The sequence below is a fragment of the Orbicella franksi genome, chromosome 7 (assembly GCF_964199315.1).
Source record: "Orbicella franksi chromosome 7, jaOrbFran1.1, whole genome shotgun sequence".
Taxonomy (NCBI): Eukaryota; Metazoa; Cnidaria; class Anthozoa; order Scleractinia; family Merulinidae; genus Orbicella; species Orbicella franksi.
Window position 1 is genome coordinate 22,123,825 of NC_138151.1, and position 12,603 is coordinate 22,136,427.

Sequence of the window (12,603 nt, forward strand, 5' to 3'; positions counted from 1 at the left end):
TGATTCTTTGTAGTTGATCCCTTGTTTTCGTATCCAACTCTTCAGGACTCGCTTCTAAGATCGTTTCGACTTGTCCCATAAGTTTGGTTACAACGCCTCCGTTTCGAAGGATCTCCTTGCTCATCGTTAGAATGTAGGAAACTGTCCCATGTTGGGCGCCATTATGTCATAGAAGAACAAACACTCATCATTCGTTCAAAAGGTTTTAATCACATTGATCAATGAACCTATTTACAAAATTATGTAATTGATCACGAGGTTTAAATGTCAATCAAACGTTCGAAATCAATTCGCTGGAATGTAATTACGTAAACTCGATGACAAACGAAACTTTCGTGACAGAGGTGATGCACTTGTATAAAAAGGCTACTCCCCTCCACCTTCAAAATCCGATAAAGGTTTTTCTTGGACTCGCAAGGTGACGTCCTCATCCTACATAGAATTAAGACAATCTTGAATCGGTTATTCTTTTTTTTTTACTGGAGTAACTTTTCCCTAAAGAAGTTATATTGAAATAACTTAGTAAAAAACCCAGGCCATTCATTTAAGTATCAGCAATGCGGAGGCTACAAACTATCTTCATTTTGAAAATTTTCCCCTATAACTTCACAAAAAGAAAACATTATTACCTTTCTACAAGTCATTGTCGCCTTCCCATAATGCTCTCGTGATGGTTCAGATGACAAAACATCAGCAGATTGCTTCTCGATAGAGAAATCGGTGTCTTTATAGGGAAACTTTCTTTTCTGACAGAAAAAAATGTATCAGAGTTCAATTGCACATTGTTATCACTGCAAAAGTCAATAAAAACCAAAAGCCTAAAGAAAGATATAACGAGCAATAAAGTGCTTACCTTAGGAAGACATGGTTTTACGTCTGAAATACTAGGTGGAATTACACCAGAACCACACAAATCAGGCTTTACCTGTAACCTAGAAATGCCGAAGAAACGGAAAATAATATCCAATTATTCCAGGTATGTAAACAAGAAATCCGATCAAAACACATATGGTGGCTAGGCAAAACAGAAACCAAAAAACTAAAAAGTGGCACCCGCTATAAAACATTTACTGCTGATGACACATAACAAATAGCAGAAAGAATGTATGAGATTTTGTGTGGAGCGATCTTTGATCGAGTGTCGTAAAACCAATTACAAGACCACAGGTATCACTCTAGGCACAACTGAAAAGGACACAGGCAATTAAGCAAACCAATCAAAACTCAAAGCAGATATATAGTACACGCACAAAAAGGTGTCCCAATACTATGCAAATAATTGTGAAAAATCGTTACATGAAACTTACCCTAAGCTGGGGAACAGAACATGCGAGAGAGACTGGGCCTCCTCATCACCAACTTGTGCACGTGCAAGACGTTTCCACAGCCAGCTGCAAAGTTCCTGTTTTCTTTCATGACCACTTCCAGAGAAAACAGTCAACAAACCGTTCCCATCACCACCCATAACATTGGGTACGGCATGGGTGTCAACGATAAAGTAATCATCTCTTAGGCGGCCAAGTAAGATGGTTTGCGGTTGACACGTGTAAATCCAGAAATCACGTAGCGAACTGTCCGTTGCATCTAGACCTTGCAGAAGATTTGCACGACCTTGTGGAGAGAAGACGGCTTCTTTTGCTACAATTTTCTAGACCAATTCGGTAGAATCAGGCAGTACGCCTTCTTTCTTAAGGACAGCAATGCATTCCAGAGCATCATAATGGCGCTTTTCTCTGAAAGTGTTAAAAGTTACTAAGTCCTGAAGAATCATTTCCTGAAATATCCTTGGAACTACCTCTGGCCAGTTGCCATTCATCTCTTCTTTCTGCATGGCATTGAAAAGTTTCTGTGCAGCTACCAGGCAAAGAAATGTACAGGTATTGGTACCATCGTTAGCTGGAGCAATGCCCGGTAACTCAGTCGCAGCATCAGATATAGACCGCTCGAGTGCTTCTGCTAATTGTTCGTCGGCTTCTTCGATAGGTGTGGATTGGCTGACTTTGAGAGATGTATGTTTGCCAGGAATAGCTTTGGTATTACTGGCCTTTAGCTGCTGAAGAACGTCTTGGGCGCTTGGGCGTAAAGATGCATCGTATTTAGTGCACATTTCAAACATTTTCTCAATATCAATCCACATGGATGCCTGGAGGCGATGATACTTTCTTGAAAAGGTAGGTTTCAGTTTGCCTTCCATCTTGTCTTGAAGAAGTGATTCAAATCTGGCCGGGCCATTAGCAGTGGCAGGAAAGGTGGATTTCAACTCAATTTCGAACGGAAAACTGGTGTCAGGATTTAAAATACCGAACAAGGTCATCCCTAGAGCCCAAACATCGATGGCTTTCATGTCCTCCAGGGATGCTGTAGATAATTTTCTGCTCTCCAAGATAATTTCAGGAGCCATGCACGGTTTAGTCCCACGCTCAATGTTTGATGTCTGCGCATGAATTAATGATGTCTGAAGTAACTGTGAGCGACTTTCACCAAAATCCGTTAGTTTGCAGACCACTGGCTCAACGTTAAACAAATCTTCCAATTGATCATTCTCGACTTCCGCTCGCGCGTAATGCTTGTTACTTACTAGGACATTCCCTGGTCTTAAGTCGCGGTGAATCACGTTTCCTGAATGCAAGAAGTCAAGTCCCGCGGCGATATCAATTGCTGCCTTGGGAAAAACTGGTAAAAAATGTTTAAAGGCTTCGACTGCTTTTATCCGATCAAGGCAATGCAGAAATCCGAGTAGATCTGATACCTGAACATCGAGACCAAATGGCAAGAAATCGAAACACTCGTATTCCATCATTATAGCCACTGCCTTGGGACAAACTGCAACAAACTCTGCCACCTTAGGATGCCGTAGATTTTGCAACATCTTCGCCTCCTTTGCTACGATCTTCAGATTTGAGTCTCCCTCGCCGAAAAATCGCTTTACCACCACGGTTTTCTTCTCGGGAACATAGTTTGCCTTTATCACGGACCCGAAACTCCCCTTTCCTATTTCGTCCTTGTCGACGATATTGGCCCGTCAAAAATTAGAAATATCACAAAAGTAACCTTTAGTGAGTGCTTGCGAATCGACGAAAGGCAACTTGAAAGCCATGTTGGGCTTCAAAATTAGTATTGTTGAAGACCACTGATTTGACTTAAAGTTTGGTAGCACATGGTTCAAACGCTGGTCTCACATGGCCCAAAAGCGCGGGGAAAATCATCACACAATGTCTCGCGTGACTGAGGAAAAGCACGGGAGTTAAAAAAAAATATATATGGTCCAGTTATTGTTATTGTTACTGTTACTGTTGTTGCTGTTACTGTTTCTGTTACTGTTACCGTCTTGTTTGATTTGCTTTAATTTTAATTAATGCTAATAATAGCAATTGCAAATTACAAATAAGTAATTATTACAATAATAAATTATTAAATGATTAATAATATTAGTTATGCGCTTTATGACTATTTATCAAAGTATCGTTTCGCAAATGACCATTTTTTTTTTTTGCATGACGAATAAATGTGACGCCAGACAGGAAATGAAGAGTCATTTCTATTTTAAGTATGAAGCATGAATAGCGCATTTTCTTTGAAGTGCTGGAATTATCTTCGCAGAATTCAACATTCATAGTCCAACGGGTCCCCTCCTTGGCTGAAGGTCTGGATCCGCCACTGGCGTTTGACGTCGTATTGTATACACTATATCGTATATCGTATATCACGCTACAAGGTAACGCAACTTTTGGTGAGTGTGCTAATTGGAATCCTTAAATGCTAATGTGCAAGAACAATAGAGCCAGCATGTTCTAAAGTACACCGTTCTAATTTCCAGATGGTCTCTCACAAACACAAACAACAATGCCTCCAATGTTTTAATCTCTGTTTATCGATTAGAATCGCTCTCGATCTCATTACAATCTAGGTCTCGCTTGAAACTTGAACCGATTTTAGAAAGGTTAGATATGTGCACCGAGCAAAACAGGCTCAAACAGGAACTATATTTTAGTGGTGAAAATGTGTTAAACAAACCTCATATTAAACAGTTCAATAAAATAGCTGAGAACTGCCCGACTAGAATAAATATTGAGCAAAAACATGGCTTTTTTCTTCCTTATTTCTTGGCCTTATCTTAATAGGTATTCACTTTTGTGAGCAAGTCGTTCACATTGTCCATGGTGTCCATGGCTTTCTGACACATTTTTTGATGGGCAAGTTGTGCTTCTTTTGCGTGATCAATCTTTGGCTTCTTCTCCTCGTGCCTACCGTTCTCTTCTTCCGAAGTATCCAATGATCCATTTGTTTCAATGAAGAACAGTGTTTTGCGTGACATTTTGCGTGACGTTTTATTATTGATTTTAATAGTTTGATATTACACTCTTTCTATCAAACATGATTACATTAATTGACATTGCAATTTGAGCAGCTTGATGTAGGAATCGTTTTCAGTTAGTTTTACATGTGTCGGAATGGATAGCTTCCCATTTAAAGGTTTTTTTACAGTCTAATTGGATTCTGGAATCCCGTCACGAAGTGAGTCAGTTTAAGTTGTTTTTTTCCGTTTTCTAAGGCTTTGTTACTTTAAGTTGTTTTCTTTGATTTCTGGTAGTGTAATTTCGGTAATCGACTGCATGTGATTGACAATTGTGTAATACCGTGTGGTTTACTCAGTGAAATCTGTTTGCGTTTCTTGGTTTATACGATGTATTGAGGCCCTTTATTTTCGGTTAGTTGCTATTGCTTAAGTGTATTATTTGCTGTGTTTATTTCAGATGGAATAAAAATCTTATTTATACGATTCACAGGAAATCAGAGTCAAGGGTATTTTGGCGGTTTTCGTCCGACGGACCACCATTGTCAAGTTTTGTTTTAACAGCTTCCGCTTTTCGTTGACATGGAGTCATCAGCGTGGAATACTTCTACTAACGTTTATACCTTTATCCTGGTTGTTTTCAGAACGCACCGACTCTTCTTCTTCGATTTCTGCGTCCCCTAGATGCCATAACCCTGCTTTGGGCTTCCTAAAAGGATGACTGCCAGCGCAAAATGATGTTTTTTTCAAAAAAAATTTTGCGCACATGCAAAATATGCAAATTCATGGAATCACTGTTATACGTAAATAAAAATGGACGTACAAGAGATCCAAGCGGTGGTGTTTAATATTTTGGCATTTTTGTTGCTTTTAATATCAGCACTGTCATGGTATGAATACTCAACTAGTGAATGTATGAATACTCAACTAGTGATGGACAATGAAGGACATATTCGCTTTGTTCAGGCTGGATTCCTAGGGCCGGGAGCACGCACGATGCGGTTTCCTTCCGACTGACGGAACCTATTGGTCCAGGGCGTAACATGGATCTACCACGCAATGCAAAGCTTCTGGCTGATAAGGCGTATCCAGATGGTGGGTCACTACTGACAACCGTAAGAGCTAACTGAATGCCTTTAACAGGGACAGAAGGCGAGCGCAAAGATTTAACAAGCTTCTGTTTAAGAGGAGGGTAAAAATAGAACACGTTTTTAAGGAAATGAAAACCTACAAAGCGATAGGCCAGATTTGGCGGCACCCACGCTGGCTCATGCCTGTGTGCGTGAAGTTAGTTGCCCTTTTATCTGAAAGAAGGGTGAGACTCTTCAAAACAGTCTAGAAGATACGGCGAAACGTAACTTCAACAGTTCTCCACAAATGGGCACACGTTCTATTTACGAACTGAACTGTCCATAGATGCATAGTAATTTTGAATGCCAAAACGAAATTGGTTCTTGTTTGGGCACGTTTTAGCGTGTGCACATAATCATCCGAATTATTTCTTTTCATCGAATAACAGACATAATGCAGTTGTTGAAGCTAAGCTTTAAGGTCCGGTAAACGGGCAACATTTTCCTTCAACTTGTCTCGCAACATTGTTGCATTGCAAGTTGAAACACATTGTTGCGCGTATTGCCACGTTTGTGACCAACTTGTCTCGCAGCAAAATACAGTGTTGCAAGTCTGCAGAATTCTACAGGTATAATTGCTTACTCGTGTGTAAATGAAGATGGCGCCTTCTTTAATATAATTTAGCATTTCGACGAATTTCCATTTCGACTTCTAGCCGTCATTTTTTTCTGAATTTTCCGTGCCAGCGAAGTTCTCTTAGTAAGAAGCTCAGTGTCGTTTCGGGTAGCTAGGCGAAAAGTTGTATTTTTGCGACAGTTCTTCCTAGCCTTTTGCCTTTTTTGCTACTTATTTTGAAGGGACAAACGATGTGTCCCAAAGACTATGATAGCCCTCGTGGTCTTTGTAAAGGAGAAAGTTATGACTTTCCGAGAGTTACTGGTCTAGTTCGAATTCAGGCTCGCCTTGACCTTCCGCCTTGTTTTGTTTTTGTTTTTTTGCCGCGCTTTGCGACAACCAATCACAAGCGTTGAATTCAAATTTGTTGCGAGACAAGTTGTAGCTTCAGTGGTAATACGAGCAGCAAAACTAAAATTTGTTGCAGAAAGTAGAACTCGAGTCTACTTTGCGCAACATTTTGCCTCAACTTGCAACACTATTTGCTGCGAAACAGGTTGGTCACAAACGTGGTAATACGCGCAACAATGTGTTTCAACTTGCAATGCAACAATGTTCCGAGACAAGTTGAATAAAAATGTTGCCCGTATTACCGGACCTTTATGAACGTTTCCAAGCGGCATCTGGAATGTGAACTCAAATTGCTTGTAGATCTGTTAAATGAAACATCGTGTTTATTTGTCTGTTGTAGACGCACGTGCGGAAGTTTTATCTTTTTGTACACACTCATTAGCATTGGAGGATTCTAATTAGCATATAAGAATCGGGGTTTGTGAAATCACTCTATTTATCGTGATGACTCCACTTAGCTAAAAAGCTACTTTGCAGGAAGAACATTAGGGTAGAAGATTAAAGTACGATCAAATTAGGTTTTCAACGGTGATCTGATATATGTTTCAATGTTGATTTTTTTTTCAATTGTATCATTGCAGTTGGAATTAAAAGGGATTGGTAGGTCGCAGGTCAAGGGACACAAAAATCAATTCCAAAGAGCGGAAAGTTCTCTGAAGGCTGATTCCAGACTGTTCTATTTTGCATTTTTTGACAGCCAGCCGACGTCTCAGGCATGCAAACAAACTGGACAATGCTCGTACATTCGTTCGGTCACGTGAAGCCATAGAATAAAAACGCCGGCTTTTTACGTTTCGGAAAGCTCGCCAAAACTGCGTGCACAATATGACGACTTCCAACAATCCCTCGATTCTAACAGGCGCTCTCCATGACGATGGAAAAGACCTAAACAACCTTGCATACAAATTCGATTCCACAAGGCCGTGGCAGTATTTTGTCCATGGTGATCCAATCACGAGTTCAGTCGAAAAGGGAAGGAGGAAATTGGTAATTGCTTTTAATAGAATTTATCTTCTGGAACAAAAATGAAGGTATAACTTTCATATTAAAAGGTAATTAGACTATCGACATAAGTAACCTTATCTGCTAACATTTTTCAATTTCATACTATGCTGGTATTTTTATATTGTTATCCACATTTTTCCCCCCTGATTGAAATGTTTATTACGTAATTTTGTGATAGCAAATATATTAAAAATGCAAAGTGTAATCATCATCCAGATATATTATAAAGATATATTTGAATATATATATTTAGATATTATAGTCATCAGAAAGAGAGGTTATGTTTTCCCAAAGTAAATGGTGTCCAGTTCCTATTTTTTCCTATTTTTTGAGCATATTCCTATTTCCTCCTATTTTTTAGATGAAACCTCCTATTTTTCCTATTTTTTGCTGGTGAAGCCAAAATGTGTTACAAAATTAAGAATGGAATCATACTTTTTATATGCTTTTAGAAAGAGATTTGGTACAAAGCTGGCATCAAAATGACTTGGATGTTCTAAATTAACAAAAATAGATATAAAAAGTATTTTTTTGACCTCTATTGCTTGTTGGGCTTCTGTTAAATATTTTGAAATATTGTTTCGTTAATTAATTGTTATATGGTTTTCTACTGCATACATTCTATCAAATCTAGTAAAATAGTGCATGTGGCGCCCAACATAATACTATTCTGCATAAACCTATTGAAAATGCATTGAGGACACATCGTTGAGAGACAGAGGAAAGCGCCTCGCCAGAGAGGAGCAGGAGGCAATGGAAGAAATGCAAACGGCAGATGAGCTGCTGTCAGATGGCACCGTAAAGCTACAGACTGCCCTGTCTTCAGGTTCCAAGGTTGATTCACAAGCTGCAAAAGTTGCATGTCTCATGATAGAAACAGCAAAAGCAAATCAAGCAAAGACAAAGAGCAAACTCGAGGCAGTCAGAGAAAAACAAAAGGAGGTTAACAAAAAGAATCAGAAATTGCTAAAGAAGGCACTCCCAACTAGTGTTTCTGCTCCGCCATCAAAGGAAATAAAGCCTAATTAAGGGAACATACTGTGAACTGTCGTTTTAGGACAGCATGTGTTCACTAACGATTTGTTGTGTTTACCATTTTCTGCTTGTTTAATTCTGAAGTTATGAAAAGAGAACTTTGTTTCTTAACTGAGTGAAGCTGTTACTGTTAAGACTAGAAATTCAATTGATGGTTTACAGAATCACAAGTGTTCTTCAATTTTGTATGAAAACATACAACTCTTTAAAGGCGTCGCTTGCCTTTGAATTTCTGTACCATCAAATAATCTGGTATTAAAAAAACGGATTTGTTTAGACCAGTATGAGAGACACATTTAATACTGAAATACTCTTTTTGTTGTATTTCATATGTTCATCATTGTTGTGGACTAAAGTGGTGGATTGGGATAGCTGATGGGGTGAAGGGAGGCTATCTTTGTCCATCAAAGTACTATTGACTCTCCTATTTTTCCCCTATTTTTTAGACAAAGTTTCCTATTTTTTCCTATTTTTTCAATCCTGAAATTTCTATTGTCGTATTTTTTGAGCAACTTTGTCACTGGACACCCTGCAAGTATATAATTGCAACAAATGGCTCTTGGGTTAATTCTATATCATTGGCATTGTTTTTTAAATTTCTTATTCAGTATATTGATAAATATTTTTTGTTTATATTTAAATCACAAAAAGAGGAAAACCTAAATATTAACTGCAACAAGTCTCCATTTGATATAAATGTTTACCATATACTATGTCTTATGTGCTCTTCACATATGTTTCAGAGCCTTCATTGTCATCTTTGTGTTTTGGATTATGAACTGTAGCATATATCAATGTTGAAACATATCTATCAGATTAATTATATTTGCTCAAGTTCAAATGATAATATTTAGAAATGACAAACATTAATAAAGTTCCATTATTTTTGTACAGTGAGATTATTCACAAGTTCACTACTGCCTTTAGAGCGTTTGGTAGTTTCCTGTACCAAAAGCAATATCATTTGATGATGGCATCCTTGGGGTGGATGTAGCATGCCTACAAGACCCATCTGGCATTCCCAGCTGATTTGAAGGGCCTGGTCCAAAACCCCCATTCCAATTTGGGTAATATCCAGTATCTCCAAATGGAATACCGGTGCTTGCAGATGATGGCATTGCTTGATAGGAATCATAGCTGTTACTTGCTCTGTGGGAAAACATTAACTGGAATAATTTTAATTCATTTTCGCGGGATTTTTCCATTTCCTCCCTCATGAAATTGATCATTTCTTTAGTTGGGTCATTGTCAACAGCCTCTTTAACTAGTTTCATAACCTCAATTGTAGTGGCATCCAGCTTTTCTTTTGTCGATTGCCTCTTCTTGGCATTTCTAACTGGACAAAGAGGTCCTCTTCCTCCCCAAACCCATCTGTACTTGTAAACGACCTTTCCGAATTGGTCGATGAAGGCTCCAATGCCTGTTCAGGCTGGCAAGAGTCTCTTGTCTTAACCACTTCAAACAGGTCTTTAAACCACTTACCAAAACCATGATCTTCCTGGTGGCGCTTTATTCCAGTTGCAGTCTTCTGGGTTAGGGCCGCCTGCTTACAGAAGCTGACACACTTCTTAAATTTGCTTCGAGGTTGAGGCACAGTAAATGAAAACAAATCACCTCTATTCGAAGCCCTGGCCTTGAGCTCTTCTAATATTTTTTCATAGATCTGCCCATTTTGTTGGTTTTTACTGTTGGTAAAAATCAACTTCCCGTTTTAAGGGTTTTTTACAGTCTAATTGGACTCTGGAATCCCGTCACGAGGTGAGTCAGTTTAAGTTGTTTTTTTCCGTTTTCTAAGGCTTTGTTACTTTAAGTTGTTTCCTTTGATTTCTGGTAGTGTAATTTCGGTAATCGACCGCATGTGATTGACAATTGTGTAATACCGCGTGGTTTACGCAGTGAAATCTGTTCGCGTTTCTTGGTTTATACGATGTATTAAGAGTGACTTCCTGTAAATACTATGGATAGGTGTGCAAAATGCAAAAATCGAATTCCCTCAAACTTTTTCACAAGAAAGCCCTCTGGAAACTATTTAAGAAAATACAACTTTTAGTTTGTTTGGATTTATATTTTTCAAGTAAAGCGATTTTTTGATTTTCAGGGTTAGAGAAGCCCTTGAACCACTGAAAAATGTGCTTCGTATTTGTGACTTGTGTAAGAAAACTAAAACAAATATCAAAACTATTTCGATATTACACAATTCAATGACCCTTCGTTTACAAAGTACCGTTATTAGAATTGGAAAAGATTCAAACCTGAATTTTCAAAAGATTTTCAAATTTACCCTCCCTAACAGCATTATCAGGAAGCTTGATTTTGGCAAATTTCAACGGCAAAACTCCCTACCTGGTACATGGATTCCGCTGTAAAGATGGTATTCTATAGAAAGAATAAGGCTTCCTCTATCGTTCTGTGAAATAAAATTTTGGAGCAACTTAAACTGCGAATTTAGACGACCGAAAATATTTACGGTACTCGCTTGAAGTTTATGACCTTTGAACTTAAAGTTGTCTTCATGAATATAAGAGATAACCTAAACAACAGTTGAAAGTTTAGCCTGAATGCGACCCTTTCTCCCATTTAAATGATTTGTAGTCATTCTTTATCTTCTGTGGCAAATTTTATCGAAAGTAATATTTTTTTTAGGCTGAAAAGGAGTGCTAACTTGTGTATGAGTACGTGCGTATTTGTTTACTGAAACGGAAATTTGTGAATATTAAATTTATTTCATCTAAGTTCTATTTCGTGTGCTGCAAGGCATTTCGTGTTCTCATTAAAACAAAATGGTATTGTCAAGTAGAAGGTTTTCTTCTCAGATTTTAAAACAACATATAGTTTTTGACTTACCATCCACATGCATGGCTTGATTTACTCAGCAGCGTTACACCGGGTGTGATAGCGGTGAGATGGCGTGACGATAATTGACAAATAGATTTTCGCAAATCGATTTCATCAAAATATATTTATTATATCTTTTGACATCATAATGCTTTGAGACTACTCGATAAAGACTCTTGTGAAATAAGTCTACAAAATTTTGAAACTCTTATTACGGTGAAATGAAGAACCTGGATCTACTGTTTTTATGCCGCGGTCGTGTTATCCTCGAGTGTGGTATCACATGACAATAACCACTAAAAAATGGCCACCTGCAGTTATTCTTAAATCGTTGGTTGCATGTGCGTCACGTGCGGTCCTAGGGTTTCGAATCCCGCACATGTTTAATTTGTTAAAATTGGATAATGTGGCAAAGATATTCGAGGTCATTTTTGCACGCCCCCTCCCCCCTCTCCCCTGGTCGGGCTTACATGCGACTCGAAATCCGTTTGATGTTTTTCCGAAATGTTAATATCTCTTGTGAATCAAAACCAAAGCAAAGAATCAGAAAGAAAGTTTAACGTACCGAAGATTTAATCATACTACTGAGCGTTATCGTGGGAGACGCGGTGGCCTCATGGATAGTGCGCTCGTCTCCGGATCGAGCGGTCCGGGTTCGAGCCCTGGCCGGGGACATTGTGTTGTGTTCTCGGGCAAGATAATTTACTCTCACAGTGCCTCTCTCCACCCAGGTGTATAAATGGGTACCGGCGAACTTAATGCTGGGGGTAACCCTGCGATGGACTAGCATCCCATCCAGGGGGGAGTAGAAATACTCCTAGTCGCTTCATGCTACAGAAACCGGGATAAGCTCCGGCCTGATGGACCACTTGGCTCGTACGCAGACTTTGCCTTTTACCTACTGAGCGTTATCACAGGCCAAAATTGCCTAAGAACATGATTGCGAGACATCTGGATACCGGTAAGGAGGATTGGACTGGAGGATTACTTTCCAAAAAATACCACCTGACCTTCATGTAGCACGTGTAAATCTTCTAAGTCCTTATTGTTGCCAGGATTCTCTTGAACGACTGTAAACTATATTAAGAAAGCGAGTCACAAACGGCTGCCGCAAAATTCAAGAGATTTTTACGCAACGGTAAATGATCTTGCACTGTTGACGATCAGGTCAACTGTCTTAAAGCAAAATGTTATAAGCTTGATACAAAGTTATGGTCACTTTGTTACCAGCTCAGACAAACCAAAACGTAACAACTAGGCTTCTGACGAGTTCTTAGGGGAGGCTAAAACTGTATTGGAATAATATCTTTAGAACCACTCCTCAAATTTATAAATAA

General features: G+C 38.8%; 1 pseudogene; it reads right to left on the reverse strand.

Moving 5' to 3' along the window:
- Positions 1 to 9,354: 9,354 nt before the first annotated feature.
- LOC145493665 (uncharacterized) lies at positions 9,355 to 10,727 on the reverse strand (annotated as a pseudogene).
- Positions 10,728 to 12,603: the final 1,876 nt, after the last annotated feature.